This window comes from Nomascus leucogenys, chromosome 8, assembly GCF_006542625.1.
Source record: "Nomascus leucogenys isolate Asia chromosome 8, Asia_NLE_v1, whole genome shotgun sequence".
Taxonomy (NCBI): Eukaryota; Metazoa; Chordata; class Mammalia; order Primates; family Hylobatidae; genus Nomascus; species Nomascus leucogenys.
The window spans coordinates 71542678-71569839 of record NC_044388.1 but is presented as its reverse complement, the minus strand read 5'-3'; the positions used below and the strand labels follow the sequence as shown (position 1 = coordinate 71569839).

General features: G+C 35.4%; 1 non-coding gene across 1 annotated transcript; it reads left to right on the top strand.

Annotated features, from left to right (window-relative positions):
• The first annotated feature begins 21137 nt into the window (after positions 1–21137).
• On the top strand, positions 21138–21245 carry LOC115836571. Its single transcript, XR_004031621.1, has one exon. It is a non-coding gene; the product is annotated as a U6 spliceosomal RNA (small nuclear RNA).
• Positions 21246–27162: the final 5917 nt, after the last annotated feature.

Genomic DNA, 27162 nt, shown 5'->3' with positions numbered 1-27162 from the left:
GCCAGTTATAGAAACAGCTACCATACAAAGGGATAAAAAGCTAAAATTCGTAAAATTAGAGTAATTCCCTATTGAAATATTCTCCTGTCTTCTTTCATTTTGCAAAACATTTTTTGCATATCACCTCTGACTTCTTTTTGTTTCCTTTACCTGAATCATAATTATTATAGATGCCAGTAGGATTACAAGGATATTGACCTGCATGCAGAGTGAAACCCATTTCTGGCATTCAACTCATGTGCATTTCCTGGCTCCTCTCTAATTGAAAACATGTGGTCGATTGTTTTATAGATCCTCCTGGCTTGTGCCCACATGAATGGTTTTTGTGTTGAAAATTCACAATTGCAGGGCAGTTCTTCTGTATGCAACTTTTGAGTCTATTGCTCTTGCTGTGGGCCAAATCCCCTGGGATTCTGAAGGTTTCAATCCTCCAGCTCCTGGAGCTCAACTCTGCAGGCTTTACCTGAAGAAGAAAACCTAAGCAGTTGCCTGTTCAGCCTGCTTTGTACATGTGATGAAAGAGCACTGAACAAAACAACTTTCGGGGAGTATGTTGGTGAGTCAAGAGAGAAGGCAGCTGACAAAAAGGAAGAAAGAAACAAAATGGAGACACTAAAATAATTATATATCTGTCAATTTCTTTTTTTCCTGTTAAACACTCACCTATTTTTTCCCTGTGAAAAGTTCATTTAAAGCTGTCTCCTTCCAGCTACATGAAAAAACCCACAATGCATTCAATAGTATAATACAAATCCAGAATGTTTTCAAATTTCCCTCTTTTGTGGGTTTTGAGATTGACAGCTCTATAATTAGGGATAACAAAGACTAAGGGAATTAATAAGATTCAAATACGGGGTCCCAGTCAGAAATCTGGAGTAAGGAATAAGAGGAAGAATGAAAATCAAAGGGTATAAATCATATAATCTTATTGTAGACTGGAAAGTTAGACATTCAGGTTTTATACAACCAGTTATTTGTTTAGGTTTTTACAACTACTTATTTGTTTATATTTTATCCAACTGGTTAGTTGCTCAGATTTTTATGCAAAAAACTAGTAGGTCATAGCCACCTTAAATTTGATCCTCAGACTCCAATGTATATTTACTGATCTGAAATAACAATGTAATCCAATGTCCTATCTCAACACTCTTGGTGCATTAAAATGTCTCCACCATCTATCTCTTAGACAGCAGGTTAATTGAATATAGCTCTCATTGTCAGAAAAAAATGGCTTGGGAACAGTGACACAAGCACCCTGCTGTATAAGAGGACACTGTGTACATCTTTTTTAAGTAAAAATTACTCACTTTTCATCCCAGAGGGCTGTTCTTGCTCTTCAGAACCCCTGTTTTCATGCTTTATTTGTTTGACTAATGAAATTAGCTCATTTGGTGTTCTGTAGGAGGCAAAAAATTGTGTAGAATATGTGTATCTCTTTTAATGTTTTTAAGTAGTTGCCATACTTTTATTGTGTTGTATTTACTTCTATCTGAGGTATTTATCTATTTACACATTCTTCTCTTAGATGCTTCTGATTTAGAATAACAGATATCCATGTTTGCTCTTCAATTTATCCAGTAATAAAGTAACAGCAATAATAGTACTGAAAGTGATTTAGATGTTTTTTAAATCATTTATTAAATGTTAATGCAAATCACTTTTCAAAAGGTAAATTATACAGGGTGTATCTTCAGCAAATAACTTTAAAGAAGCATATGCAAAATTGAAATAAATAGTTATCAGGAAACTTGGATTTTAGTTATCAACTCAGACACCTTTTATACGTCCTTTCCAATTCATTGCAAATATTTGTTGCCAATTCCAATCACAATCATTGGGATACTAAAAATTTCGTGAGCAATATTAACAACCAAGAGCGTAATAATACAATATTATTTCTAAGAGTTGTGTAAGTGTGTAATCAGCCAGGTGCAGACATGAAAACCATAAATGCTGTCTGGAATGATTAGGAAAAGCATCAGAGAAGAGAAAACCTTTAACCCAGAATTCAGTCCAAGGTGCATAGGATGTAGCTACAGCTGTAGAGAAAGATATTGCAAAAGACACAGAGCACTCAGAGATGATGACCCTGGGAAAGCTAAGCCAAATGGGAAAGGCTCTAATGAGGAGGCCAATGTTTTTCAAACTTTAGTGTCATCAATTCATCCACAGAGCTGTTGGAACACAGACACTGGGGGTCTTGTCCTCAGATATTTGCCCTCAGAAGGTCTGAAATGGAGACCTAAGAATCTGCACATTTTGTAATTAGCTCCAACGGTTTGAACAACCGCACTTTGAGGACTATCACTGGCGATGTGAAGCCATCAAAAGATTTAATTCATTAAATGACATAATCTGATGTGGATTTTAGAATGATAAGTATATTCAATGAGAACAATGCTGTGGAAAAATAAAATGTTTTTTAGTATTCCTAAAATGATATCAGACATTATTTATGTTTTACTCATTGTCTGTGGTTAAATCCACACAATGCTGAATTCTAGAGCAACATTTTTTTAAAAAACTTTAAGTGCAGGGGTACAAGTACAGGTTTGTTATATAGGTAAACCTGTGTTTGTTGTACAGATTATTTCATCACCAAGGTATTAAGCCCACTACCCATTAGTTATTTTTCCTGATCCTCTCCTTCCTCCCACCCTTCACCCTCCAATAAGTCCTTGTGAGTGTCATTCCTCTCTATGTGTCCATGGGTTCTGATCATTTAATTCCTACTTAGAAGTGAGAATATGTGGTATTTCGTTTTATGTTCCTGTGTTTGCTAAGAACAATGGCCTCCAGCTCCATCCATGTCCCTGCAAAGGACATGATCTAATTTTTTTAGTGGCTACATTGATAGCTAGCCATTAGATGAAATTTATGTAACAATACATAGTGCCTTTTTGTCCCCCATTTCTAGCATAGTCAAACTTAAGTTTGGAGCTTAACGCTATATTAAGCCTTGGGTTTTAGGAAAGATTTTTTTCTCCATTGCGCTTTGTGTTATTATTATTGTTGTTATTTTAAATTTGTGTTTGTTCTGTATTTGTAGTTTTCATGGTAGCTGTACCCTCAAATGTGGGGGGTGTAATAAGCACTAAAATAACAGATGAATAATCAATGCATAGATTACTTCTAAGGACTCCAATAGCACATTTGCTATGTTCTCAGGCCCTAAAAAATATGAAAGAAATTATTTGCAGACTTTCTTTCTGAAAGCTATGCAGAACAATGGCTAATGAGTAAATCAATTGAGTTGCGTTGTCAATGGTTAATTTAAAGTAAGACTTAGGATTGAATTATTGACTTGTTATATATCTGTGACCTAGTCTTTACTAAAAAATGATAACATAGGCATCAAAATGTTCACCTCACATAGGTCATTCAAATGGATCCAATTTCCCATACAATCTGCTATACAAAACTGTGAGAAGGTAAAAAAATATTAACCACTAGTCATTTAGTTATTATATGTTAAGTGAAACATCTGTATGCCTATAGTATGTCTTTTTAAAGTAAGAGTTTTTTCTGCCTCAATTACTTCTATTGTTCTTTATTGAATTCCTTTCTCTTTATCAGCCTCTCATTTACAGACTGCACCATTCTAAACTTTATCTTATTTATTTTATTACCTGCTGTACTTTGTTCTTTTACCTCTTTTAACTCTGAATAGTTCTTCTTGACCTTTTTATCTTCTATTTTCTGTTTAGTCATCTGAGAGTTTTAAACATTTTTTTGAGTCTTTGCCTAATAATTATTTGTAAGTCATTTTTGAAAATCATTCACCTTTTGCTACTGAACATCATCTTCAACATTCAGTCTGGCTCTTATTTTCATTAGGAGCTTTAAGAATATTTTTGTTTATTCCTTACTATTTACTAATCCCTTATTTTCTCTGTAACTGAACAAGACATTTACTTAAGTGATTTATTTCATTATCTTGATTCTAAAATATGGGTATATAGGTTGAGCTTCAAAAGTAGTTCTATTCATTATGCTGCTTGGACTCAGAGTACCACATGTCAAATCAAAGACCTCTAAGAATTAGCTATGTGGTCATTGCCTCCTCTATCTCCATAGGAGGTCACGAATTCATATAAAAGCTAATTTTAAAAGATACAATGCTAATACCAATAAATAAAATGAATTAGTGGAATTTAATACAAATAAATCATGCTTTTAAGTGGCTCTGCGACATTTGTTTGCTGTTTGACAAGTTTACATAATGGAAAATAATGTAACTAACACATGGTGTTAATTCATTAAGTTGAATACAGAAAATTGCTTTGTATCAGCTCATCTCAGAAATTAATTTTCCGTAAATACAGATGGAAGGCTGACACTGCATTTAAGCCACACATTTTTAGACAGAAATGAGGATCTTCTTAGATTCTATTAATCAATGAATTAAATTTAAGGTGAATTTTCCAGGAAGTTGTTTTGATATTAAAAAGAGTTGGTTAAAGAACAGAGAATTTGACACACAGTTAGAATCGCTTTCAAAGAGGCTGCAAGCTAAAAGTTTATAAGCAGATCATTGCTACCTACATAACTGAAATAATTCATAGAAAATATAGTGCCAAGCAAAAATCTTGCCACATCTCAGTGAATAATATATTTTTACCTAATAACATTACACACATTTCTCTGATACTCTAACTCCATCAATTTTTGATCTATTCCTATTTAAAATATCAAGTTAATCTTTACCACATCCTAGGAAGTGGATACAGGCAGTGTGTCATCATTTCCATTTTAAAGTCTAAGAAAAGGCACAGATCATGGTGATTTAAATTACTTTGAATGTATATAGGTTTTCCTTACATTAATTCAAGAGTGTCAGCAAGTCCAATTTCATCACATTGGATTTCAGAAATTTTACTTTCTTACAGACATAAAGCTGTTTGAGCAAAATAATTTTCAAATCATAAAATTCTAGTTGATTTCTCTCTTTGCAGAGCTGTTAAAAATAATAATCTACTTCAATAAATTTTAAAGATAAGACTAGGAAATACAACTAAATAAAATACACTTGTAAAAGTGATATACTTGGTAATCACAAAAGCATTTCCTCTGTTGCTGAAATATCATTCTTAGGTCTTAATTCAGTTATATTTATTCCCTTAGGATTCATAAAATTTCCTCAAGTTTTTGTGGGTCTTCTAACATACCAATCCTTTCAGTAATTATAGATGTGGTTAAATTTTTTAATAGATTACCTGTTTTATTGAGGTCAGATTTTTAATATGCTATAATGCACACATATTTAGGATCTAACATCAAATATGTAATCCCTAGCATTGCCTTTCATTTCCTTTATGATCCTTTTCTTGTGGCATATCTTACGACAAGAAGGAAGGTTGTTAAAATGTCATAAGGAGCTTCTTCAGTTACTCTGATTACTTTTTCCTTGCTTTCTAGTTATTGCTGTTGCTTCATCAGTGTATGATATAATAAATTTATATTGTATGATATAATAAATCTACACATCTTAAGTGTTTCTAAGAGTTGGAAAACTTTGGAATTAAAACAATGCCAAAATATATACAAAAAAAATAAAGCAAGCTAACAATTTCTATTTTATCAAAATTTGTGCATATTTTTTGAAATACCAAAAGCAAATCAACTAAATACTTTTATAGTAAATTGATAGACTACCCAATACCAAAATGAGTTAAAATATAAAACAAACCAAAAAGAAATACAATCAAATAAACAATAAAAACATTTCATTGTCAAGGAACCCATTTGGTTATTTTAAGACCAAGCTCCCAAATAAAGCAAACCATACACTTCTGGACTTTTTTCTTATCTACTGCTCATTCATATATCTGATTCTGAAATCATAAGTTCAAGTATTTAGATACTACAAAATAGCTTCCAAAGAGTCACAGACTCAATTTATTCATTCATATAGCTAGAGAGTTTCTTTTCTCTCTGAATGTTTGCACTCTTCTGATTTTGTAGCACTCTCCTGCCTGTGATTACAATCTCTACATCAGTCATTTTCAGCTATTTACTTTCCATTTCTTATAAGTTAATTATTCACTGTGACAGAGAAATCAGACTTCTAATTTAATATCTTTTATAAGTTAACTATAAAAGATATAACTATAAAATATATAACTATATTATATATTTATATCTGTTACATCTACTGATATTCAATATTGATAAAAAGCAAGATTAAAGAAAGAAATTATTATGGCATTTTAAATTAGGCTGAATGTAAGTAGTTTTACCCTCATTGTCAGTTTAGGAAATTTCATGATTGTGATCTTTTTGCTGAGCAAAGGCAACAAATGTCATGAGGAATGTTAAAGATTGCATGTTAATTATCTGCTCTTATGACATCAGTAACATCCAAATGACTGAGAAACACTAAGCATCTAACAATAAAAACATGATGGGCTGGGCGCGTTGGCTCACACCTGTAATCCCAGCACTTTGGGAGGCCAAGGCAGGCAGATCACGAAGTCAGGAGTTCGAGACCAGCCTGACCAATGTGGTTAAACCCAGTCTCTACTAAAAATACAAAAAAAATTAGTTGGGCTTGGTGGCATGCGCCTGGAGTCCCAACTACTCAGGAGGGCTGAGGCGGGAGAATCGCTTCAGCCTGGGAGGCGGAGGTTGCAGTGAGCTGAGATTGCACCACTGCACTGCAGCCTGGGCAACAGAGCAAGACTCTGTCTCAAAAAACAACAACAAACCCACTCCCCCACCCCCCCCAAAAAAAAAAAAACATGATGAACAACAGCCAATATGGAATGGCTGCATTTCTCAAATCATTAGACTCAAAACACCTCAAACATTTTAAATTAAAATTTTTCTGAAAAATTCCAAGGAAAACCTAGAATACCTACAATAATATTACAAGTAGATTTCACATTGGAAAATACTTACAAATAATATTGGTTTCAAGTAGTTTTTGATGCCGCAAAATTCTAAGATATAAAAGAAACTGGACTTTCTATTGGAGTTCATTTTATCATAAACTTTTTATTGACCACAACTACTAATAAAAAACAACACTAATAATAAACATATGATGAGAATTCACATTGTTTTTCTTTAAGTAGTAGAGTTAGACTGAATCTCTTCTGTGCTTTTATAAATGCATAATTCCCAGGAAGTCTAAATAATAGATTATAGGTGAATTCATACCATCTGTCATAACTCCTGTAGAACAAATATGTAGTCCAGTGTTAGTAGAGATTTACTACACTGTTCTTTTTATACAGATTTTAGTACATAGCTTATGATATAATTTTGTAGAAGTTATCGGTTATCTGTGTATTTTTCCAGCAGGTGCTTCCCTTCTACAGAATACAAAATAGATGAATATACCAGAAGTTAAACTCCAGGTTTAGTACGTATGTACTGTTTTGTAACTTTTTATTTTTAGAACCAAACTTAGTCAACAACTAAAACAAACAAATAATAAATAGAATCAAACGAACGGTAAAAACCTGTAATATCAAGTAACCCACTGGGTCATTTTATAATAAAGCTAAACATTTATACTAATCATGCATTTTTCAAGTCCTTCTACTTCCAGATTTCTCTAGAAAAACAGAAGTAAATGTTACACAAAATTTAATCACACTTATTGTACAAATATATTGTGAACTTAATTGAGGAAAACTTGTTGCCTAAATTATTTTTGTGGGGGCCAATATGACATTCCCCAGGAGAGCACACCAACTGGGATAAGGAGAGGAGCTGACTGAATAGGAGAGAGCTGTGGCAAGAATAAAAATCAACTAGGAATAGTCAAAAATTGACACTATGGAGATATCCTTTAATTACTAAAGCAAGATGTAAGATACACCAAATAGCAATAGAACTTCCTCTTACATTGGTATAGGTCATATGTTGCACTCAGCTTTATTCCTGGGGGAAATCGTGATGAGATTGTGATGATCATTACTTTGCTTTTTAAGGTTTTGTTCCTCACAATCCTTTTCCCTGACAAGTTGATAAACTGAAAATTTTCATTGTGTGGTGTATATGATGTAAAAGTTAAGAAAATGAGGTGGATTAAAACAAATAAGGACTCTGAATCCATATTTACTGTCTTTAGCTTTAATCTGTGAGGCTAATATTTTAGTAAAGATTTATAACTTGATTTCAGATCTCACACTAAGGAGGTATTTTTTGCCTTTAGAGTGAAATTCAAACAGCATTATTGCAGGAAAAAGAATTTTTGCCAATGGTTCTCATAAAACTAAAATACTTGGGGAGGGGCCTATAAGATGGATGGCTGACTAGAGGCACCCAGCACTAGCCTCTTCCACAAAGAAGAACCAAAACAGCAAGCAGATAATCACATGTTGAAGAGAGCATCTAAGAGAGAACATTGGAATTCAGCAGGGAAGTGACAGAGAACTCCTGAGGCACAAGAGGAGAGGGAAGTGAAAAGGCTGGGCTGGCCAGATTTGGCTCAAAGCCAAGATAAACTTCTTAGTGCAGGGAAAAAGCCAGCAAGAGATGTCCAGCGTCCACATTCCTTCTGCATATTCCTGCAGTCCTAGCCATGGGAAAGCCCCTCGACCCTCGCAGATCCTGAGATTAGTATAGGGAGCTGCCTGGAGTCCACACAATGGCATTGTTTCAGAGAGGGTGTTTGTGCTGGGCTCCATACACCTCCCCAGACCCAAGCAGCTGCACTATAGTGACATTTTTAGAGCCTAGCCCTCATCAGACTACATTCTGTCCTGGATCGCAACTGTACCTGCATCTCCACATGTCTGGAACTCTGCTGACATCCTTCCATGTCCACCCAGAGGGCTACAGCATCACAATGCTGACTAGACCCAGCAGTGCAGCCAGGTCCCCAGCACTCTAGCCTACGCAATGTCTTGCACCCAAGAAATGCATGGTGCAGTGCACCAGGGAAGCTGGCCTTAGGACAAAGAGAGAAGCACACCTCCCCAGAGCCTGAGAGTTGCCTGTCTTGGGCTGCTGACAGCAATGTTACTACCCACACCCAGCAGCAGGGCTGCCACATGCATACCTGCATGTGCCTTCAGAGGGCCTGGTGACTGGCACTCCTGGGCATCATCCTGAGGCCTGAGGACAGGCCCACCCTGCCCATGGCTGCTACCTAGTGCTTGGAAATCAAGTACCCCACCCACAATAGCTGGTGCCTGTCATCTGGGAATTGACCAGCCCCTCCTGCCCCAACCTTTACCTTCATGCGTCATTGGGGTACCTGGAGATTGACTGACTCAAGCTGTATGTACCACCTGGGGACCTAGGGGCTATAGCAGCCAGCCCATCACTGCCACCATTAGTGCCCATGCATGCCACCTGGGGCCCTGAATATTATCGCAGTACCACAACTACCATTGCTGAATCCCATGCTCACCATCCAGGGGCCCAAGAACCTGTCTGCCTGCCCAGCCCACAGGTGCCACTTACAGCACCTGAGCAAGCCACTTGAAGGCCCAAAGATTAGCCTGCCCAAATCTGCTACCATCAGTGCCCACATAGCCATCTGGGGCCCAAGGACTGACTACCTGATGTCCCTGTCTCCAGCAAAGCCTTACCACAGCCTTCATTAACAACCATAGCCCAAGCCACTGAAAAAATTAAGACACCACTGATGCTGAATACAGCCAAAGATGTCACACAGAGACTGTACTACTGTGCCTACCCAGAATCAAAACCAACATGCCCTACACAACCAACACTTTAGATACATCATTGGAATAAGTCTTTGCCTACAAAGCTAATCCATAAAGTTGGCTGATACCACATACAAATGTATCAACATAGAGATATAAGAAATATGAAAAAACAAGGAAACTTGACAGCTCTAAATGAAAACAATGATTATTGAGCAACAGATTTTAATTTTAAAAAGATATATGAAATGCCTGAAAAAGAATTCAAAATAATGATATTGAAGAAGCTTAGTGAGATATAAGAGAACATAGATAAACAATACAAAGAAGTCATAAAAATATTCATAATCTGAATGAGAAATTCAACGAAGATATGTATATATATCATAAAAAGGAACAAACAGAAATCCTGGAACTGAACAATTCAGTGAATGAAATAAAACATACAATTGAAAGATTCAATAATAAAATAGATCAAACCAAAGGAAAAAACCTATGTTACATATGAGACACCACAAGCTTCCGAATATTTGAATTGTATGTGTTCCAGAAAAAGAAGAGATGGGAAAAGGCATAGAAATTCTATTCAACAAAATAATACCTGAAAACTTTTCAAGTATTAAAAGCTGCAAGAGATATAGACATTTAGTTATAGGAAGCTCAAAGATTCCCAAATAGATTCAACTTCAAAGTCTTCTCCAAGGCATAATAGAGAAACTGTCGAAAGCCAAAGAAAGAGAAGAGAATTTAAAAACATCAGGAGAAAAGAATCAAGTCACATGCAAGGGTATCCCCATTAGACTAACAATGAATTTCTCAGCAGAAACTATAGAGGCTAGGAAATAATAGGTTGATATAAGCAAAGTGCTGAAAAGGAAAAAACAAACAAACAATAAAAACTGCCAGCCAAGGATACTATGAACCACAAAGTTATCCATCAAAAATGAAGGAGAAATAGTTTTTCTCTTATAAGCAAAAACTGAGATAATTTATCACTACTAACCAGCCATACAAAAAAGGCTCAATGAAGTCCTACATCTGAAAGTGAAAAGACAATATATACTATCATGAAAACACAAAAAATTATAAAACTCACTCAGAGCAGACATACAAATGAGAAAGAAAAATGACTCAAATATTACTACTATATAAAACCACAAAGCTACAATGATAAACAATAAGAGAAGAAGAAAGAAACAAAGGGTATACAAAAAGAAAACAGAAAACAATTAACAAAATAAACAGGAATAAGTCTTTACCTATCAATAATAACTTTGAATGTAAATGGGCTAAATTCCCCACTTAAAATATATAGTCTGGCTGAAAGGATTAAAGAAACATGACCTAACTATATGCTGCCTATAAGAAACTCATTTCACCTGTAAAGACACATACAGACTGAAAATGAAGGGGTGTGAAAAGATGTTACATGCAAATGGAAACCAAATGTTAATAGCTATACTTATATCAGATAAAACAGACTTTAAGTTGAAAACTGTAAAAATAAGCAGATAAAGTAATTATATAATGATAAAGAAATCAATTTAGCAAAAGGATATAACAATTCTAATTATATATGTATTCAACACAGGAGCACCCAGGTATATAATGCAAAGATGTTTAGATATAAAGGGAGAGATAGACCTCAATATAATAATAGTTGGAGACTCCAACATCCCATTCTCAGCATTGGATAGATCATCTATACAGAACATCAACTAACAAATATTGAATTTAAACTGTACTTTAGAGCAAATGAACCTAGCAGACATTTACAGAACATTTTAATCCAACAGCTTCAGAATATACATTCTTCTCATCGGCACATGGAACATACTCCAGGATAGACCATGTATTAGGCAACATAATAAGTCTCAAAAAATTTTAAAAATCAAAATTATATCAGTTTTTAAAAATCAAAATTACATATTTTCAAGCCATGGTGAAGTGAAATTAATAAAAAGAATCAATGTCATTCTTTACAGAAATAGAAAATAAGCACTAAAATTTCTATGAAACCACAAAAAAGTCTAAATAGTCAATGCAATCTTGAGCAAAAATAACAAAGCCGGAAGCATCACTTCAAAATATACTACAAAGATATAGTAACCAAAGCAACATGACATTGATATGAAAACAGACACATAGGCCAATGGAACAGAATCAAGAGCCCAGAAAAATATTCACGTATTTACAGCCAACTGATTTTCAACAAAGGTGCCAAGAACAGACACTGGTGAAAGAACACTCTCTTCAATAAATGGTGGTAGGAAAACTATATATTTATATGTGAAGAATGAAATAGACTCCTATCCCTTACCATATCACCTTACCTGTTAAATTTTTAAAATTTTCGCACAGCAGAGGAAACAGTGAACACAGTAAACAGACAATTTACAGAAAGGAAGAAAACATTTTCGAACTGTTCACCTGCCAGGGGACTAATTTGCAGAATATACAAGGAACTCAAACAATTGAACAGCAAAACAAAAACAAATAATCTCATTAAATACTGGACAAAGGATCCGAATAGACATTTCTCAAAAGGAGACATATAAATGGCAAACAGATATATGAAAAAATGCTGAGCATCACTAATCATCAGAGAAATGCAAATCAAAATCACAATGAGATATCTCATCCCAATTAAAATGGCTATTGTTAAAAAGACAAAATATAACGAATGCTAGCAAAGATTCAGAGAAAGGGAAACTCTCGTACACTGTTGGTAGGAATGTACATTAGTATAGTCAGTATAAAAAGCAGTATGGGAGTTGCTTAAAAAAAAACAACTAAAAATAGAACTATTAATACTGTATGATCCACAATCCCACTACTGGGTATTTATCCAACAGAAAGGAAATCAGAATATCAAAGGGATACCTTCACCATCATTTTTATTGCAGCACTATTCACAATAGCCCAGATTCAGAATCAACCTAAGTGTTCATCAATGGATGAATGTATAAATGTGGTACATAAAAATATAATGGAATACTATTCAACCATAAAAAAGAATGAAATTTTGTCATTTATGGCAACATGGATGGAGCTGGTGATCACCATGTTAAGTGAAATAAGCCAGGCACAGAAAGACAACTATTCCACGTTCTCACCCTTCTGTGGGAGCTAAAAAAAAAAAAAAAGCTGATGTATTGGAGGTAGAGAGTAGAATGATAATTACCAGAGGCTGGGAAGTGAAGTGGGATGAAAAGAGTTTGATTAATGGGTACAAACATACAGTTAGATGGAAGAAATAAGTTCTAGTGTTTGATAGAATAGGGTGTCTATAGTTACCAATAATATATTGTATATTTGAAAATAGCTGGAAGAGATTTGAAATTTTCCCGACACACACAAAGATAAATGTTTGAGGTGATGGATATCCTAATTACCCTGATTTGATGATTACACATTGTATTCATGTATCAAAATATCCCATGTACCCCATAAATATGTACAATTATTATGTATCAATAAAAATATAAAATTAGAATATTTAAATATAAACACACTTCAGTTTTGACATAGATTAAAACTGAAACATAGTGTAGGAAATATTAGCTGATATCCTTCGTCACATCAATTTCTCTATTTGTATACAAAGTTTAAGACTGATGAAGTGTCTACTTTAATATGAGGCAGTAATAGAGAGGCTGTGTGGTGTCCACCAAAGAGTAACAGGTCGTAGAGTTATAATAACCAAGTTCCAGTCACCTATCTCACTCATGTGGCCTTGGCCTGTAGCCTTAGTGCATTATTAATCTAAGCTTTCTCCTTAGATAACTGAGGTTAATGACAAAAACTGTCATTGTCTCTCTCAGTATTACTGTTAAGGTCAAGTAAGATATTTCATAAAAATAAAACTATTTGTGTTGTTACTATAATCATCATCATCATCATCATCATAATGCAACTGAGAAGTTAAGTAATAATTATTTATTGTATTCAGAAACAAAATATGTTGACTTTTTCAATGGATATGAAGATATTAGTAACAATAGTCAATCTTGTTGACCAGATTGGGTAGTTCCTGTATTTAAAATTGTTCCAGAGACAATGCAGAATTTAAAAATCTGAGTGCTCAGCAAGACACTCTTGGTTTTACATACCTATTTATTTTACTTTACCAAACTTCTACAGTCTCACTTCTTCCTGTCTTTTTTTGCCTAACTTTTAAGTTCATGAATTTGTAGTTTAGAATGCTGCATTTATTCCTGACAACTTTAGAAGAGACTCAAGGATGAAGACCACAATTCTTATTGCATGCCTACCTTTTCACGTGGCACTTTCAACATTTCTAAATCCCAAGTCAGAGATAAAGTAGAGATTAGTTCAGGTAGCATAGATCTGTCAATTGCTCAAAAGCAGGTGCAATAACTCAAGCTGTAGTTACGGGGAGGCTTGGAGATTTTAAATGATTTGGCAATAGATTTGAAATAAACCAGTCTGCCTTTCATAGTATGCCATTTTTAAGGGAGTAGATTTCAGAAATGCCATATTTATTCTAAGTAAAATTCTAAATCCCATAAGAATAAAATGCTTTATTAATTCTTAATTACAGATTATTTTTACCTTAATTGCTATTAGGGTTCAATCTTCAAAAGGAAATAGTATATGACCATAGTTTATTTTAACCTTGGCATGTGGTATAGTTCAGATATTTGTCCTCTCCAAATCTCATATTGAAATTTGATCCCCAGTGTTGGAGGTGGAGCCTGTTGGGAGGTATTTGACTCATGGGAGTGGCTCCTTATGAATGCCTTGGTACTGCCTTCTGGGTAATGACTGAGTTCTTGCTCTATTAGTTCATGTAAAAGCTGCTTATTTTAAAAAGCATGGCACTTTCTGCTCTCTCTTCCTTCCTTTATTGCCATGTGATATCTGCTCACTTTCCCCTTCTGCCATGGTTGGAAGCTTCCTGAAGCCCTCACCAGAAGCAAATGCTGGTGCATGCATCTTGTACAGCCTGCAGAACTGTGAGCCAAATAAAGCTATTTTCTTCATAAATTACCCAGCCTCAGATAGTTCCTTTATAGCAATGCAAAATGTACTAAAACAGCATCTGATATAATTTGTGACTCTGAAATCTTTTGGGTAAATGCTCCTTAGCAGACATGCATAGCATTTTTAAAAAATATCATTGCCCTAAAGAAACAGTAGATTCCTCAACAGCTTCCAAATTGAATATCTAATTTGGGCGTGGGAGTTTTCTCCCCCCTAAAATAATAAGAACAGAATCAGTTACAGTATTATTTTGTGATAAAAAATTTTATGAATAGTTTAGCATACATCTTCAGGATCTAAGACCTAAAAAAGATCAGTCTTGCCCAAGACCTGAAAATATATGCAAAACTGTCTTTGTTTCATGAATAATTATGCTGGTATATCATTTCCATTGTGTTTTATTTTGTTTGTTGCCTATAGATTTTTAAATCATAAATGATATAAAACCATATTCCTAGAAATCTTCCGTCTCTCACTAATGCCTCACAACATTCCCATATTTCCCTGAATACTATATTGTCTTGGTACTGTTTTTGAGTGATACGATAATAACAGAGTGTTATTCCTGATTGTAATTCATTTTGCTTGCATATCAATCTTGTTGTGTTTGAATGTATACAAAGAATACTAATCACTGCACTGTATGGCTTTAACCTCTATCACAAAGAATCTTTGTTTGCATATGCAGGATTTTCAATAATATTTGCATAAAGAGTAAGTCAGACACTTTGATTACTAGTAATCTGTTCACAATTTATAAGATTTTACACTTGAGGATAAGGTTTTTTTTCCTTCAATTATTTGTTTTTCCCTGTCAGGTTAGGTATCCTCTCATTTGTATGCCCATATTAGAGGATGTATCAATAATAGCTAATATTCAAGAAGGCAAAATAATGAGAAAACCTTAATCAAAAAGTACCGATTAATAAACTTTCAATTTGAGAATACACTTAGAACAATTCTTAATCCAGAGAGGCATAATTTGATTAATTTACTCCTTTAACTATAATATCCTTTTCTTCTGCATTCCCAAAGATCCAATGTTTAACACACAATACAAAAAATCGTTTCAAATTTTGTCTAACAAAGATCTGGAACAAAATTTAAAAAAATAAAAAGAAGCTACGAAGCAAAGATTATATTTTCAGAAAAAATTTGATGGAGCAACAAAGGTTTGTATTTGTCCCTCCATTCTTTAATTCTCCCACAATAAATCTTATTCAGAAATATGTGAAAATCTGAAATCACTTCTTGCCTATGAACAATGTTGTGAAGCCTCTGGGTTCCAAGGCAAGAAACAGGCTCAACCTGATCAATGTGGTAGAATTTTATTAGAGTTCTCAACTATGGTTATCAATCTGTACCTCAGTGCTAACTTTTGAGTGTATCTTCTAGAAATTCACCTGCTATATGATTTTTCTCCTGGATCACACTAAATCTCTGAAGATCATATCCTAGGCCTCCTCCCATCTCCTTCAATTTAGCCAGTGAATTTCTATAACCATTAATACTCTCCTTTCTTCATTTTGATGACTGTATTTTGATCAAGTTTTCTAGTCGTTGACCATGCTATTTAAACATATTACAAACCAATTTCTAGTATAGTAGGATATAGGTTATAATAAGATATAGTGGAATTAAGTGAACAAATAAGTAACCCACTAACACATAGAATCTATAAAATGTGTCACTGTTTTCTTTTCATAATAATTTAAAAAATTGGATTCACTTTTCCCCCCATTTTATTGAGTCTCCCATATATGTGTAGACATATTTCGGGCTTCTAGAGGCACTGGTGGTTTCACCACTTATTTAATATTGCAAGAAATCATCATCACAGAAGTCGTGCTCTGAAGTCCCAAAGCTAATATTTACTTATGAGACATTTTGCATTACCTCATAAGCATGAGAAATTTCATAAAGTTCTTATCCTCATTTTGCACATGAACAAACTAAGAATTGATAAAGTTAAATAACTTGCAAAGGTAAGACACCTTGCAAGCCAAGAACCTTGGAAGCCCAATGAGATTCTGAATTTCATGCATTTCACAGTCATTCATTTCCTCAATTAAGGTACTATTCAGGTCTACCTTATATGGAATGGAATGAGAATAATACGCATATGTTTTCTTATATGATCCTGTTAACTCTGGGAAACAAGCAGGGGAAATATATGTAGCTTGTTTCTATGTATCAGGAAATTTGTATTTAGAAATGTAAAATGAATGGCACAGGACTACAAATTTAGTTTGTGGTAGAATCTAGACCAGAACCCAGGTCCCCTGAGAAGAAATTCAGTGTTTTTCATAGTTATTCTGTGACTTACCACTGTTTCAGTGCACAGTGTCTGACTAGATTCACATTTTCAAAGCAATTTTAAATAGCTGATACCTCTGTTTTCTCAAGTAATAAACCAAAAAAAAAGAAGAAAAAAATGAAGATATGCTTTAAAAATTATTCATACATTAAAGACACAAAAAACTTCATTGTATTGATAAAATGCATGCACACACACTATGACTTTTTGTGATTTTAACATTTTCTTCTTCAAATATAGTGTCCAAAAAATGACTAGAAAGAGGAGACTTTCCTATAGTGTTTCATGTAAAATTTGCGCTGAGATATTATAAACATGAAATGATTTTCCTCTGAAAAATATTGAAATGTTTCAGAGACAGAGCATTTATTTTGCTCCTATTCAAATACTCTCACACAAGGAGACACTTATTTTCCAGAGACTTATTCTAAAGCTATCCCTAATAAGTGGAAGCCAGTACTTGGTTTGAAACTCAGTAGGCATTCTTTCAAAAGACTTTATTTTGGACTAATGTCTTAGGTAAGGATATGAGATGTCCAAAGTATAGAGAGCTAAAAGAAAAATATATCTTCCCACCACTTTGAGAACAAATTATCTTTTGAGGCGGACATTCAATTTAAAATTGATGATAGTTTTGCATTTGTCTTTTTACTTATCTTTCTTGAAATATGCCATTATTGGTATGTTTGTAATGCTGTATAGTTTAACCAGTTTCGTAATTTTTTCTTTATGATTACCATAGAATGTATTATTATAACATAGAATATGCCACTCCTGTTAAATGTGGGGGAAAAGAATTGTGGTGGTTTCTCTGAATTTTAGGACAGTTATTTTTTCCAAATATATTTTAAAATGACAAACAAAACCAACACTAGGAGATACATTTTGCAATTTAGTTAGGTAACTTTTGAAATTTCTAAAATTGTTAAGCTTCAGATGTTCTTAAATCATAAATAAGGTGATTATATAATTTGTCTAAAGCAGAACAATTTTGAGGATGAAAGAAGCACTTTCGGTAATTGTATGAAGGTACACAAACAGGGTTATGTTCACCTCGATTGTAAGGGGCATTGACATTTCTTTCTGTTTGCTTCCCAAAAGTAATAGCCTGTCCTCAAGTCATTGTGTGCTTATTTGTAAAGACCCATAATATCATTTGGGACCAGTTCTGTTTGACTTTCTCTTTCATTTTCTTTTTTGAGGTGAAATTGTATAATTCTCATATGCCAAATGGGGAGAAATAATTAAGCTTAATTTTGAACCAGTAAGTTTTAAAATATTTTCTATGGGTATTAAAGGATTTGGCTTGCAATGAACTTCCCTGCTATTAGTTTGGTTGAAAGGAATGAAAAATGCTTATGATTCTTTCATATGGTGGCCACCAGGAATATTATATTGCAATATCCTGTAATTACCCACACCTTTCCCTTTTATTTATCAAGAAGAGAAATATAGAAAATAAAAAACACTGCCAGCAAGAGCAAGTCCCTTAGCTTCTCTGTCTTTCATAAACACTGGGAAGTATATAAGAATGAAAATCCCATTTAAAAACAAGTTCATTTTTCTAAACATGATATATCAACTATACTGAAGTGTGACCTCCTGTCAGGTGTTCTTAATGGGAAGGAATAATATCTTTTCATATTCTATTTCTGAGGGAGAAACACACACACAATTGAGCAAAAATGCACACAATCTCTTAACCTTTGCCCTGTATATCTGTCACAATTGTCTTTCAATGCAGAGAATTCATGCATTCAACAAAGCATATCTGGAGCACCTGCCCTGTGCCAGAAGTACAAGCCTGCAGATGTAAGGGAAATGCAGACGATATATTAATAACCAACCAAAAAGCAATCACCAAGTTGTGAAAACTTTGAGTAAGACAGTAGAAACAAATGGGTGGCACTGACTTAAAATATGATTAGGATAAAGACACAGGGTAAAAAGTCAGAGTGAGGGGCTGGGGGTCAGTGTGAACAGAGATCTTGAACCAGAAAGAGCTTGGAGACCAATAAGGTAATCACTCTTGCATTATGATATATGATATCTCAAGATAAAGATGCCAAAATATTTGTCTGTTTTCACTTATAAGAAAGACTTTTTCCCCCAAGATCCAAGGCAATTATACAAGAGAATCTGAAACCTGTGGTATCCAGAAATACTGACAGCACTCTGCTAGCTCTTACTCCTAAATGATTGTAACGTGTTTTTACTTTTTTGTGATGTTCCACACAACCTGTAAAGATTAAATGCTGGGCAGAGGATTTAACTGCTGTTCTCAGGAAAGGAAAAGGCCTTGGTGAGGGATGTAGAACAGCAAGGTAGCAGCCCCTTTTACTGTGATTGTATTTACTTTTTGACACTGATTCAGAATGGTTGAATCGCATAACAATTTGCAGAGATGTTAGGTGCACCTATGCAATGTAGGATATTGCTTGAATTCACAGAACCCCTATCCCTTAAGAAAGTTTATTGTTTAGAATTATCCAATAAAGACATCACAGTTGAGGATGGGGATATATGTACGTTCATAGTAATGTCATCTAATAGCTGCCTTTACTCTAAGATACATAATTTGAAGCTATTATTTTTATTTTTTTAAATTAGCCATTATTTCATTTAAGAAATACATCAGAAATCTTAGGGAGCAGGCTTAAGCTGCCTGTAGATTCTAATTCTGCCGTGACTATTTGGAGTGTTAGTAGGGGATTCTCCAGGCTCTATAACAATGAGGGTCATAGGGACAATGAGTGGACCTGTTGAAGATGCTGCTATGGACAGAATTGTGTCCCCCAAAATTCATATGCTGCAGCCCTAGCCCTGGTGTGATGATGCTTTTTGGAGGTGGGGCCTTTGGAGGGTAATTATGGTTTCATGAAGTCATGAAGGTGAAGCCCAGATCTGATGGGATTAGTGCCCTAATAAGAGACTCCAGTGGGCTTTCTGTCATTCTGTGTGTCTCTGCCATGTGAGAACACAGAGAGAATGCAGCCATCTACCAACCAAGAAGAGAGCCTCACCAGAAGGCAATCCTGCTGACACCTTGATCTTGGACTTACAGCTTCCAGAACTGTGAGAAAATATATTTCTATTGTTTAAGGTATTTTTGTTTTGGCAGACTAAGACAAATGTCTTGGCTCGTAAGACATACCCCCAAAGCTGTCTGAGTAGGTGGTAGAACATGTGCTTCTTTAAGCATGGCCTTTGGACAACTTGCATAAAAAACACCTGGGAAGCCTGTTAAAATTCAGATTCCTGGGCCAAAATAGACCTACTGGACCCTAATCGCTGGAGATGGGGCCCCAGAGCTGACACGGCAGGGTCTTTTCGTTTTCCTGGTAAGCTAGACTGTAAGCAGCACAAAGGCAAAGATAATTTCTGTTTCATTCAATATTGGGCTGGCAGCACCTAGCAGGAGGCGGGTTATATGCTAGATGCCTCATAGGTGACTTGCTAAAGTGGTAACAAAGATCCCATTTAAATTCTATAGATTATGATAAGAATGCAGGCAAAACAAATGTATTCTGCAGAGACCAGCAAGGCAAAAGATTTTAGGAGCCCATTTAAACCATTAAAGAGGATTGATTTGACATAGGGTAAAAATCCAGTAAAGTCATCAAAGGCAAATTTTTTGTGACTGTTAGTTTGTGTTACATAATCCACCTACTGCTGTAGGTTGGGAGTAAATGAGTCACACATATTTGAATTTATTTTCTTTTATTTTTTTTGACACTGAGTCTCACTCTTGTGCCTAGGCTGGAGAGCAGTGGCATGATCTCAGCTCACTGCAGCTTCAACCTCCTTGGCTTCAAGTAATCCTCCCACCTCAGACTCCCTAGTAGCTGGGACTACAGGCACATGCCACCATGCCTTGCTTTCTTTCTTTTTTTTTTTTTTTTGTAGAGACAAGATTTCACCATGTTGGCCAGGTTGGTCTCAAACTCTTGGGTTTAAGCAATCTGCCAGCCTCAGCCTCCTAGAGTGCTGGGACTGCACTCATCAGCAATAGTGCCTGGCCTGAATTTATTTTCAATACCCATGTTAGACACAGCTTTTCACAAAGCTCTGAGTACCTCCAGTAGAGAGTACTTCTAGATCAACTATATATTTTTCATCAATACATGTAGTCATACCATTAGTGCAGTGGGCAAACACTATACTGAGAATAAAAAATGCTAGACTTTGTGCTCACTTCAGCAGCACATATACTAAAATTGGAAATGATACAGAGAAGATTAGCATGGTTCCTGTGCAAGGATGACATGCAAATTCGTGAAGCATTCCATATTTTTAAGAAAGTTAAGAATCTTGAAAAAGGGTTAGACAAATTGCTAACTGGGATAACCAGCGTGGGAAAGAACATAAATGACCGGATGGAGCTGAAAAACACAGCACAAGAACTTCGTGAAGCATACACAAGCTTCAATAGCTGATTTGAACAAGTGGAAGAAAGGATATCAGTGATTGAAGATCAAATTAATGAAATAAAGCAAGAAGACAAGATTAGAGAAAAAAGGGTGAAAAGAAATGACCAAAGCCTCCAAGAAATATAGGACTATGTAAAAAGATCAAATCTATGTTTGATTGGTGTACCTGAAAGTGACGAGGAGAATGGAACCAAGTTGGAAAACACTCTTCAGGATATTATCCAGGAGGACTTCCCCAACCTAGCAAGGCAGGCCAACATTCAATTCAAGAAATACAGAGAACACCACAAAGATATTCCTCAAGAATAGCAACCCCAAGACACATAATCATCAGATTCACCAAGGTTGACATGAAGGAAAACATGTTAAGGGCAGCCAGAGAGAAAGGTCTGGTTACCCACAAAGGGAAGCCCATCAGACTAACAGTGGATCTCTCAGCAGAAACCCTACAAGCCAGAAGAGAGTGGGGGCCAATATTCAACGTTCTTAAAGAAAAGAATTTTCAACCCAGAATTTCATATCCAGCCAAACTAAGCTTCATAAGTGAAGGATAAATAAAATTATTTACAGACAAGCAAATGCTGAGAGATTTTGTCACCACCAGGCCTGCCTTACAAGAGCTCCTGAAGGAAGCACTAAAGATGGAAAGGAACAACTAGTAGCAGCCACTGCAAAAACATGCCAAATTGTAAAGACCATTGACGCTACGAAGAAACTGCATCAACTAATGGGCAAGATAATCAGCTAGCATCATAATGACAGGATCAAATTCACACATAACAATATTAACCTTAAATGTAAACAGGCTAAATGCCCCCATTAAAAGACACAGACTGGCAAATTGGATAAAGAGTCAAGACCCATCAGTGTGCTGTATTCAGGAGAATGAATTCATTCAATTCTTGAATTGAATGTTGGCATGCCTTGCTAGGTTGGGGAAGTTCTCCTGGATAATAAGAGTGTTTTCTAACTTGGTTCCATCTCACGTGCAAAGACACACATAGGCTCAAAATAAAGGGATGGAGGAAGATCTACCAAGCAAATGGAAAGCAAAAAAAAAAAACAGGGGCTGCAATCCCAGTCTCTGATAAAACAGACTTAAAGCCAACAAAGATCAAAAGAGACAAAGAAGGGCATTACATAGTGGTAAAGGGATCAATGCAACAGGAAAAGCTAACTATCCTATATATATATGCATTCAATATAGGAGCACCCAGATTCATAAAGCAAGTTCTTAGAGACCTACAAAGAGACCTAGACACCAACACAATAGCAGTAGGAGACTTTAATGCCCCACGGTCAATATTAGACAGATCAACGAGACAGAAAATTAACAAGGATATCCAGGACTTGAACTCAGCTCTGCACCAAGCAGACCTAATAGACATATACAGAACTCTCCACCTCAAATTAATGGAATACACCTTCTTCTCAGCACCACATCACACTTATTCTAAAATTAACCACATAATCAGAAGTAAAACACTCCTCAGAAAATGTAAGAGAAATTACAACAAACTGTCTCTCAGTCCACAGTGCAATCAGATTAGCACTCAGGATTAAGAAACTCACTCAAAACCACACAACTACATAGAAACTGAACAACCTGCTCCTGAATGACAACTGGGTAAATAACAAAATTAAGGCAGAAATAAAGATGTTCTTTGAAACCAATGAGAACAAAGACACAACGTATCAGAATCTCTGGGACACATTTAAAGCAGTTTTTAGAGGGAAATTTATAGCATTAAATGCCCACAAGAGAAAGCAGGAAAGATCTAAAATTGACACCCTAATATCACAATTAAAAGAACTAGAGAAGCAAGAGCAAACAAGTTCAAATGCTAGCAGAAGAAAAGAAATAACTAAGATCCGAGCAGAACTGAAGGAGATAGAGACACAAAAAACCCATCAAAAAATCAATGAATCCAGAAGCTGGTTTTTTGAAAAGATCAACAAAATAGATAGACTGCTAGCCAGACTAATAAGAAAAGAGAGAAGAATCAAATAGATGCAATAAAAAATGATAAAGGGGATATCACCACTGAGTCCACAGAAATACAAACTATCATCAGAGAATACTATAAACACCTCTACACAAATAAACTAGAAAATCTAGAAGAAATGGATAACTTCCTGGACACATACACCCTCCCAAGACTAAACCAGGAAGAAGTCAAATCTCTGAATAGACCAATAACAGGTTCTGAAATTGAGGCAATAATTAATAGCCTACCAACCAAAAAAAGTCCAGGACCAGACCAAATCACAGCCAAATTATAGCAGAGGCACAAAGAGGAGCTGGTACCATTCCTTTTGAAACTATTCCAATCAATAGGAAAAAAAAGGGAATCCTCCCTAACTCATTTTATGAGGGCAGCATCATCTTAATACCAAATCTGGCAGATACACAACAAAAATAGAAAATTTCAGGCCAATATCCCTGATGAACATTAATGCAGAAATCCTCAATAAAATACTGGCAAATCAAATCCAGCAGCACATCAAAAAGCTTATCCACCACGATCAAGTCGGCTTCATCCCTAGGATGCAAGGCTGGTTCAACATATGCAAATCAATAAACATAATCCATCAGATAAACAGAACCAATGACAAAAATCACATGATTATCTTAATAGATGCAGAAAAGGCCTTCAACAAAATTTAACAGCCTTTCATGCTAAAAACTCTCAATAAATTAGGTATTGATGGAACATATATCAAAATAATAAGAGCTATTTATGACAAACCCACAACCAATATCATACTGAATGGAAACTGGAAGCATTCACTTTGAAAACTGGCACAAGACAAGGATGCCCTCTCTCACCACTTCTATTCAGTGCTGGAAGTTCTAGCCAGGGCAATCAGGCAAGAGAAAGAAATAAGGGATATTCAATTAGGAAAAGACGAAGTCAAATTGTCTCTATTTGCAGATGATATGACTGTATATTTAGAAAACCCCTTCGTCTCAGCCCAAAATCTCCTTAAGCTGATAAGCAACTTCAGCAAAGTCTCAGGATACAAAATCAATGTGCAAAAATCACAAGCATTCCTATACACCAATAACAGACAAACAGGGAGCCAAATCATGAGTGAACTCCCATTCACAATTGCTTCAAAGAGAATAAAATACCTAGGAATCTAACTTACAAGAGATGTGAAGGACCTCTTCAACGAGAACTACAAACCACTACTGAACAAAATAAAAGAGGACACAAACAAATGGAAGAACATTCCATGCTCATGGATAGGAAGAGTCAATAATGTGAAATGGCCATACTGCCCGAAGTAGTTTACAGATGCAATGCTATCCTCATCAAGCTACCACTGACTTTCTTCACAGAACTGGAAAAAAAATACTTTAAATTTCATATGGAACCAAAAACGAGCCTGCATAGCCAAGACAATCCTAAACAAAATAAACAAAGCTGAAAGGCATCAAGCTACCTGACTTCAAACTATACTACAAGGCTACAGTAACCAAAACAGCATGTTACTGGTACTAAAACAGATATACAGACCAATGGAACACAACAGAGGCCTCGGAAATAACATCACACATCTACAACCATCTGATCTTTGACAAACCTGACAAAAACAAGCAATGGGGAAAGGATTCCCTATTGAATAAATGGTGCTGAGAAAACTGGCTAGTCATATGCAGAAAGCTGAAACTGGATCCCTTCCTTACACCTTATACAAAAATTAACTCAAGGTGAATTAAAGACTTAAATGTAAGACCTATAACCATAAACCTAAGCAATACCATTCAGGACATAGGCATGGGTGAAGAGTTCATGACTAAAACATCAAAAGCAATGGCAACAAAATCCAAAATAGACAAATGGGATGTAATTAAACTAAAGAGCTTCTGCACAGCAAAAGAAACTATCATCAGAGTGAGCATGCAACATACAGAATGGGAGAAAGTTTTTGCAATCTATCCATCTGACAAAGGGCTAATATCCAGAATCTACAAAGAACTTAAACCAATTTACAAGAAAAAAACAACCCCATGAAAAAGTGGGCGAAGGATATGAACAGACACTTCTCAAAATAAGACGTTTATGCAGCCAACAAAATTATGAAAAAATGCTCATCATCACTGGTCATTAGGGAAATGCAAATCAAAACCACAGTGAGATACTATCTCATTGCCAGTTAGAATGGCCATCATTAAAAAGTCAGGAAACAACAGATTCTGGAGAGGATGTGGACAAATAGGAAAGAACACTTTTACACTGTTGGTGGGAGTTTAAATTAGTTCAACCATTGTGGAAGACAGTGTGACAACTCCTCAAGGATCTAGAACTAGTAATACTATTTGACCCAGCAATCCCATTACTGGGAAATACCAAAAGGAGTATAAATCATTCTACTATAAAGACACATGCACACGAATATTTATTGCAGCACTGTTTACAATAGCAAAGTCTTGGAACCAACCCAAATGCCCATCAATTATAGACTGGATAAAGAAAATGTGGCACATATACACCATGGAATACTGTGCAGCCATAAAAAAGGATGAGTTCATTTCCTTTGCAGGGACATGGATGAATCTGGAAACCATCATTCTCAGCACAGTAACACAAGAAGAGAAAACCAAACACCTCATGTTCTCACTCATAAGTGGGAGTTGAACAATGAGAACACATGGACACAGGGAGGGGAACATCCACACACTGGGGCCTGCCCTGGAGTGGGGGACTGGGTGAGGGATAGCATTAGAAGAAATACCTAATGTAAGCGATGAGTTTATGGGTGCAGCAAACCATTATGGCACATGTATACCTATGTAACAAACCTGCACGTTATGCACATGTACCCCAGAACTTAAAGTATAATAATAAAAAAAAATTACAGACTTTGACAAAAGCCACGTGTTCAAGAATAAATTCATTAACATTCCTTAAATCTCAATTGTCTGGGGTTGGATTTGATTTTGATGGTCCCTACATACTGTAAAATTCCATGACTCTGTGATTACACCATTAGGATCTTTTTCTCAAATACTGATTGTTTAGCCTGGAAGCTACAGAAGATTTCAAAAGACCTGAATTCAAACAGAGCAAGGGATTGCCCCCTTACTTCCCCTTGTAAGACCTTGTAAGGCCTTGTAAGTCTCTGAAGGGAAATAAAAGTTTATAGTAATCATGCTTAGATGACTTCTGCATCCACAAGTTCCATATCTGCTGATTCAAACAATCATGGATCAAAAATATTTGCAGGAAAAAAAATAACAATATGACAATAGGAATAATATAAACAAAAAATACAATTTAACAACCATTTACACAGCACTTACACTGTATTAGGCATTATAAAATGTAGACTTGAGGATGTTCATAAATCATATGCATATACTGAGCAATTTTATCTAAGACCCTTGAATTGTGGTATCCAGGGGGTCCTGGAGCCAATGTCCCACAGATACACAGGGATGACTGTAAATGTGTAGAATGTTTTTTTTTCTTTCATCTGCATCCACTTTGATAGGGCCTAACAAGTAGCAGAAGGCAAAAGTTATGTGGAGGTGATTGAATATGTTCCAGATAAATACCGTCATGCTAATATAAAGTCTTGCATGCCCCATGCCAATCCTTTCTGAAACAGTTAGCTAAATATAGCTACATGTTGGCTATATTGATTAATAAACTGAAAAAAGACTATTTTATACAGTTTACCAGGAAGGGGTATTTTTATTTGTGTTCATTTGTTGGATTTTTTGATGGGAGAAGATAGGTGTGATGGAGGAGATAATCAAGTCTGGAGAAAT